At 36.8% G+C, this 8,665-nt stretch overlaps 1 long non-coding RNA gene across 1 annotated transcript; it reads left to right on the top strand.

The window, feature by feature from the left end:
* The first annotated feature begins 7,585 nt into the window (after positions 1 to 7,585).
* Positions 7,586 to 8,290, top strand: LOC141595866 (uncharacterized). Its single transcript, XR_012522325.1, has 2 exons — positions 7,586 to 7,962; positions 8,040 to 8,290. It is a non-coding gene; the product is annotated as an uncharacterized LOC141595866 (long non-coding RNA).
* The last annotated feature ends 375 nt before the right edge of the window (positions 8,291 to 8,665 follow it).

Raw genomic sequence — 8,665 nt, 5'->3', positions numbered from 1 at the left:
TACCTGAAAAGGTAGCTGAAACCTGAAAAGGTATTTAAAACGAAAAGCTAATCGAAACCCGAAAAGGTAATCGATAAGGTATTTGAAAATTAGGAGCCGATAAGGTAATCGATTATATAAAAATGTGTTTGGCAAACTAACTGAAAAGGTAGCTGATTTTGGTAAAATGACGTAAAAGGATATGAAAATTATTTAATATTATAGAATAAAGGGGTACAAAATGGAAAATAAGTCATTTCAGGTACCTGATTTCCCAAATGCTACCTGAGCTAGCATTTCATTTCAGGTACCTTATTTGACCAAATAAGCTACTTGCCAAACACTTGCAAACAAATGAGGTAGCTGAAATTTTGGTCAAATAAGTTATTTTGGTCAAATAAGTTACCTAAAATGTCGTGCCAAACAGAGCTTTAAATGTAAATTCCACTGAGATTACCATTATATCTCAATTTGACGTGTAAAAATCAGGTCGGAGAATTTTTAGTTTTTAGTTTCCTTGGATTATCAACTCTTAACGAGTAAGTCTCTTGAGAAACGACCTAAGTTTATTGGAGACTATTTTATAATTTAAAGAAAAAGTGGTACTCCCTAAGTTCGGTCATTTGTTTACCTTTGGTTTCAAAGATTAGGGAAAGAGAGAGGACGAATTATTTGATGACAAATGGACCAAATTGAGTGGGGAGGATCAAATTTCTAAAGCATTCTCTAAATAGAAAGGTAAACAATTGAATTAGACATTGGTAAACAAATGACCGGGATATAGAGGGAGTATTATATTGGTTATAAAATAGGTACGAATCATGATTAATGATAAATACTTACGCTTATTATGTAAATAAGTACGAAATTAAAGTATTTCTTTGGGTCATTATTACCAAAAAAAAGCGTACGAAATGGTGATGTCTCAATAATTTAGTAAAAGACCGTCTCCCTAAAGTTTTAATGCTTAAATAAAGTGGTGTAATAAAACTTGGGAATGAGGAATATCAAGATTTCCACTTGTTTATAATGCATGCGTGGATGTCAGTTAACGAACTCTACTCTATATGAACAATTCATCGGTATTTTCTAGGGGAGGGCACTTAATACTACTACTATATTTTTTTTGCCACTTAATTGTATGTAGGGCTATAGCCCAGGGAGCCCTTTAGCTACCTCCGCCCCTAGTTGCCGTTCAATTAAGGTTTTCTTTTCTAACCCTTTTAAGTCGATCGATAACATTAGTTTGGGTGTTAATTAATAGGCCGCAAGAAGCATATATAATAAATTGACATATCAAGGAAGCATAATTACACGATAACTTAAGACCGATCAAGCCTAGCTAAGAAGCCAAGTTATGTTAGTTAACGTTGTTACACGCATGCTCGTAATAATAACTAATAAATTAACTCATGCATAAAATAAAATGCTTAAAATTACACGAGTCCACTAAGTACATCCCCTATATATTAAATGAATATGAAAAATTCAAAGTTTTTCCGCCCAAAATATTTCCTCTATTTTGATTTAATCTCTTATTTTCTTTCCTATTTCAATATAGTTCCCTATTTAAGATTTGTTTCTAGGTTTTCTTATGATAAAAATTTCGTTCTCGATAAGATAAGTTGTAGCTAAAAGATATGCTATTAAAAATGTTATAAAACAATATCATTCACAATATCATCAATGATAAATCGTTCGTTATAGCAACTACGACGCTACCTGGAAAATTCGTGTTGTTTGGAAGTGTGAATATCCCTTATTGGGCCTCTGCAACACCGGTGTCCACTGTCTATAATAGTACGATACTGTCTGCTTTGGGCTAAGCTCTCACGGATTTACTTTTGGACTCCTTCCCAAAAGGCCTCGTACTATTTTACCGATGTGGGACATGGGTTTGCACCCTAACAATCCTCCCCTCAAACCAAGGACTATCATCTTGATTCGGACCATGACCTCTATGGAGAACTCCCACACTTCTACAGCCTCAACTTCTAGACACCAGAAACATCACAAGTGTTGACAACCTCCCCTTAGCCGACACACCATGCTACCACGAGCCATGTCTTGCACCACATGTCACCGCATGGTCAAGTGAGTGCCCCACATGCTCCTGAGCCTGCATGTCCATGTGCTCTTCTTGGGGATTTGCTACACATGCATACCGAACATCCTCTGCATCCAATATATCCTGAACCGGGTCCGTCACTTCAGAAGTGCTAGAACACAAACGGTCTCTGACATCCAACTTAGAAAGGACCCACCAGACCTGTAGCACCCAATCTGATAAGGGTTCACCTGATCAACAGTTCTAGTACACAAATGGTCTTTGTCCCACAAGACCTATGACGCCTTTCATCAATTTAACCCTGGACCGGGCTTGCTCAAAGACTCACCCCGAGCTAGGAGTTCCATGCCTTATAGTGTACAACTTCATGTCTTGGGCCTGCTGATGCATCCTCGTGTCTAGCCCAAGTCGAACCTTGGGCTCTAATACCACTTGTTGTGCGGAAGCGTGGATATCCCGTGTTGGACCTCTGCTGCACCGGTATCCACTGTTTATAATAGTACGATATTGTCCGTTTTTGGCCAAGCCCTCACGGATTTACTCTTGGGCTCCTTTCCAAAAGGCCTCGTACTATTATATTTTGTAGACACTTATAAAGATGAGCTTTTATCTTTATTTTACCGATGTGAGACATGAGTTTGCACCCTAACAATTCGAATACCAAACACGATGTCCGACAGCCCATGGTGAAGCATGTGCCACCGAGTTGCCACTTCTGATCTCCTAACAAAAGACCAACTAACAGACTCAAAAGAAACTCACATTGCAAAAATACCATCTAATACCAAATCGACACCGCTTCTCCCTCAAGCTTGACTCTTCAACCTTTCCACGACACCGAGGCAATCACTCTCCATGACGACGTTCCGTAATCCAGCCCTACGCGCTTCTTGGAGACCCTTGTGAACAGCCACCGCTTCCACTACCATAGGTCCATCGCTTCCCAAGCTTGATCCGCCACACCCCCACAACATTCTCCCATTTGTGTCCCTATAATCCAGTAACCACCCCCAGCCCATGCCCATATTCTTCAACACGCCCGCATCAACATTAATCTTCATCGTCTCCCTCGACGGCCGAACTCAAACGCTTCCTAAGCACCCCCTTCCCAGCTCCTTCCCTTCCCCCTTCTCGGTACTCACATCCATTTCAGCCATCACGTCCCAGAATCGCCTAACCACCCTACTCACATCCACCCGCACATCCTCGAACACCACCTTATTTCGACACTCCCATAATGCCCAACATACCGTCATGAAATCCGCATGCTCCCTCTCTCCCATCTCACGCCACCAATCTTCCACTCGCTCCCTCACCCTCTCGTACCCCAAATATGACTCACTCTCTATCCTCATACTCGCCCCCACCCCACAATCCCAAAACAAATGAACATCGGTTTCCGCAAAGCCATTACAAAACGGGCACCAAAAATCGCGAACCTGGACACGTGCGGCCAGATTAGCCTTAGTAGCAAGAGCATTATTACAGAGTTGCCAAAAAAAGATTTTAATACAAGGCAAAACCGGTGCACTCCAAATTCTATTCCACAACCATTTCCCTCTCGAAAATTCAGACTACCCTTCTTCATTCATCGTTTCCCCCATGATCGAGCACTATATAGGCCAAACGAACCGAATAGTTTCCGTCCTTCTTATGCTCCCAACACCACGTATCGTTAGACAAAGAAGAGCTAATTCTCATAATCAAAATTCTGGTTTATTCAAAGGGAGAAAAAGCAATCTTACCTTCGACCTATCCCAATTCATTGTAGCTGCATCAAACAAATATGAGACCGTGATGTTTATGTCAGCGTCCCCATGAGGTGATCCGAAAGAACACGATGAGTCTGCGTGGCAGGTATCCAAGGATCAGTCCAAACTATCGTGCTTACCATCACCTATTCTTCTTCTCCTTACCCCCAAGCTCCATCACCTTACGACCTTCAACAAAACCGCGCCACGTATATATAACTTGGGTTTCTACCCAACTTCCGCCTTAATAAACGAGGTATTTAGAAAATACTTGGCCCGCATTAACTTCGACCACAAACAATTTGGACAAGTAATTAGCCGCCAGGCCTGCTTTCCCAAGAGCGCCAAATTGAAAGCACGAAAATCACGAAATCCCACGCCACCAAGGGACTTCGGCTGACATAGCTTTTTCCACGTGATCCATTGAAATTTCTGTCTCCCATTCTCAAATCCCCACCAAAACTGACTAACCAGCGAACGTAGATCATCACAAAAATTAGTGGGAATTTCAACATACACATCGCATAAATAGGGATCGATTGGACAACGGCCTTTATCATTACTTTCCTATTTGCCTTAACAATATTTTCACTTTCCAACCTTGTATTCTCTTCGTTAATTTGTCGTGCAACAAATTAGTAATCACCTTCTTCGAGGCCCCCATAACCGTTGGCAAGCCCAAATATTTGACTTTGTGGGCAAAATTAAGTACATGCAATATTGTCAAATAATAACATATTTTATTATAAAAAATTGAATTTAAGCGAAATTCGGTCAAATAATAACCTCTCATGCATTTTCCTACTTTTGAGTTAACGTAATCAGAGGCAGTCCGTATGGCATTCATTTAGGTTCTAAGGCCTAACCTCAAGGCCCTGTTCTTTTGGACTGAAACGAATCGATCTCGAACGAAATTTGAACTTATAGGATCTCGAATCGAATCGAATCGAACTTATAGGATCTCGAATCGAACTTATATGATCGAATCGATCTCGAACTTATAGGACTCGAATCGAATCGAATCGAACTTATAGGATCTGAACTTATAGGATCTGAACTGAACTTATAGGATCTGAACTGAACTGAACTGAACTTATAAAATCTGAACTTTTCTGAACTAAACTACTAGAAGCCGAACTTAACTTAATTTTATTTTATTTTATTTAACTTAACTATTATTATTATTATTATTATTACTTGCCAAGAGAGAACATTGGTAAAAAAAAATTATAGTCTAAAACACAAGGTAAAATAATAAAATTTTTCCCCTTTATATGTATTGGTTTGTTCATACATTATACTACGATTACATTACGATAATAAATAAATCACATATTATATCTTTTTTTCTAACCATTTATTTCCATATTATCATAATCCTCATCACTTTCATCTTCACTATCACTTTCAACAACGGATCCATTGACTCGCTAAATGTTTTTGACTATGTTGTTTCGTACCTAATACATGGCCTTATTCCGCTTTTTATCAAACATGCCCAAATCTATTGTGACGCTGAAATTATTAATGAGAGGAGTGATTTTTTTAAAAAAAAAATAATAATGTTTGTGTCGAATAATTAATGTCAAATGTTTTTGTATCGGTCTAAAAAAATAATACTCCGTATATAGCTTTTTTGAACTAAATTTATAGGATTTGAATTTTTCTGAACTGAATTTATAGGAACTGAACTGAACTTATAGGATTTGAACTGAACTTGTTGGATCTGAACTGAACTGAACTTATAGGATCTGAACTGAACTGAACTTATATGATCTGAACTGACTTATATGATCTGAACTGAACTGAACTGAACTTATAGGATCGGAAGTGAACGGAAATTAAGTGACTTTAAGTCTAAAAGAACAGGGCCTAAAAGGGTGTCAAAATTAAAACTCCATTAAAAAATAGAGTATTTGGGGGGACAAAAACGAACTTTTTTTTTTTGGTGAAGTAAAAACGATCGTTCTAAAGTCATTATTCTCCCACAAAATTCAATACGAAATGAGTTATACGTTTAGCAACCCCAAACCAAATAAACCTACATACTATCACCCAATAGTCATAATAATAATTTTTATGTGAGGAGTATTATATTTAAGTGAGTGTTATTTTTGATTTGGATAGAAGGGAGTAAAAAGAAGGGAATAATAATCCTTTTATCTTTTCTACTTTAGGTAATCTAGCTCTATACAATTTCTTCGGGTAGTACCCTTTTAAACATTCCAAATTTCCAATAGTCATCTACCTGACTTAAAGTCCTACTTGTCATGCTGAGTTGTCGTCAAAATGATGACGTGGCTCGACTAAGTGGCGCCATCTAAGCTGAGCACTAGACCATGCACTTTAGGTATGTTGCGTTGCACATTTTGTTCGAGTATCAACTGTTCATCTCGTGACTCGCGTGTAGCCTTGGCATGTTTGTCCACACTTTAAAGAACAGTGGATTAGTCAAGACATGAAATGCCAAAGTTCACCTGTTTTCTATTGGTGTTTAAGAAGGATATCAAATTGCTACGATCGTAAGGTGTCATTGGAGGGTACTTACTCCGATTCGATTATTTATTTACTTTTAGTTTTTTCAAAAATAATTGAATAAGTGGGATCATTGTAGATACTAATAAAATTACTCGTATATTTTACATTTACGAATTTATTTTGTCATTAATATCAAAAGGTCACCTGAAAACAATTTCAATTTCAACTAAGATGATAAGAAGTAAATTAGTGTGGAAAAATTAGCGTCAACCTCACGCGTAACGGAATTAACCAACCGAACCGACAAATAACTGTAAAAGTAAAGAACTACAAGCAACAATATTGTGAGACAGTATTTAGGGTCAAACCCAGGGCAAAACTTTACGAACCGAAAGTAAAACTCATTAGCCAATTAGACTAGAATCCACTATAATAACAATAATACTAGTGTAACGTAACCGTCCCGAATAAATACCAATTCAAAACCCACAATAATTAAAATAAAACATCTTTTAGACCTCCGATAATATTGGTTAATGCCGCTAACAATACCCCTAAAATAACCCCTTAATTATTGTATTAGAACACCATTTGTACTAGCTCTCCCACCCTCAAACCCTAACTTTGTAGTCAACTTGTTTGATGTATATATATCTTGTGAGATTGTTTTGTTATTATTTTCCAAATGAAATCCATCCTTTATATAGAAAAGACTATGAAACAAATTATGTGTACTAATATTTTCATAAAGACATTAGTCCCTCTTATTCATATCTAATCCAATGAACCAAATATAATTCATTGAACTTCACCATATACATTGTAACTTTATAATACATGTACTTGTAACATCTTGTAACATTGAACCAAAAACTTGTGTTGGACGATAATTGAGTGTTACCCAACAATTAGCCACGGCATTCAACTTGCCTATCTTTTGGACATGGGTGACTAAGGCGCAGTGAAATCACGGGCGTGGGAACCGAGCCTCCAGTTTTGGTCAGCGGATATACAAGCATTATTAAAGAAATTAAATACAAAACTCGAAGTTTAATATACTTGTGCATTCATATTTGGGGTCTCATTTTCTTATTTTGCACTGGACATCCATCTATTTTAAAACGCCCCTGTTTTTGAATATTGTTGAGGAGGATTCCAGGTGAAACATAAAGGGAATAGCATATTTTGTCTATTAAAATTGATGTATTTCAAGTGTTATGCCAAGGTGTCACTTGTGCTCTTGTTATGCACATTATATGGAGCATCATTTGTTCCTTTCTCATGCAAACTCGTGCCTTAGACCCTCTAACCTTATGTCCATGTCCTTCCCAAAGGGATTGTGCTCTAGTTATTTTCATATATATACATATATTGTCTTATAAACAAAATTTCAAAGCAAATTAAAAATTACAAACTAATTAACCAAACAAGCTTGGTGATTGTTAATTTGGCATCTAATTTGAATCAATTGTTCAATTAAAATTATCTCAAAATGAGTTTATTTTTGGTGGAAATTGGTTTGAGAGATTCCACAACATGTGTTGAAGAGACCATTATTATTGGTTCTCGTTTACGCGGAGATGGGAGAAGTTACGAGCCTAGTCGACGGAGATCTGAGGCAGATGGTGACGATGATGATGATGGAACCTATGATTATGCACCTGCTGCATGATTTATTTTGTTTGGGTAAGACTTTAGCGTCACTTACATAGGACGTTCTCATGATAAACTTATAATGAGGCTCAAGTTTAGCATTTTTGTAGGTCAATGGGTCAAAGGGAGGGCTTTTTGAAGTCAAATTGATTTGGTCTCTTACTAAAATTGTATGAGATTGTATCTCTTCAAGCTTGATGGGAGTTTAATTAGCTTTTTAAAATGGTGGTGCCCTTTGTATTTAGGAATGTGATTTTGTTTGTCCATTTTAATCACCTGGCTTTGTACTTTGTACTTCGGACAAGTGAATTTTGTGGATTTTAATGTATTAGTTAAAGAATTAAGGTGGCAGTTCAGTTAATGTTTTGTTTCCTAACCCTTTATGATTAGTTAGTACCAATAGTTGAGGTGTTATAATAATAGGCCACTAGAAGTACATATAAAAAACTATATATTCCGTATTAAGCAAACATAATTACAGGATAACTAGTTTTAGAGCCCGTGAAAATCACGGGATCGTTAATAATTTATTGTTTTAATCGGCTTAAAGATTATGTAATACAAATATTTTTCTTAACCAATAAATATTTAAGTGTTAGTTTAATTTCACTTTATTGATTAAATGAATTAGAGTTTTTACACCTGTAATTATAGATGGATAGTGAAAATAATTGCATATTTGATAAAAAAAAAGTTGCTTAAGGAAACATTTTAAAATTATTGTGTATGTGTTGCA

The sequence above is a fragment of the Silene latifolia genome, chromosome 8 (genome assembly GCF_048544455.1).
Source record: "Silene latifolia isolate original U9 population chromosome 8, ASM4854445v1, whole genome shotgun sequence".
In the NCBI taxonomy this organism is placed as follows: Eukaryota; Viridiplantae; Streptophyta; class Magnoliopsida; order Caryophyllales; family Caryophyllaceae; genus Silene; species Silene latifolia.
This window is presented reverse-complemented; position numbering and strand designations above follow the sequence as displayed.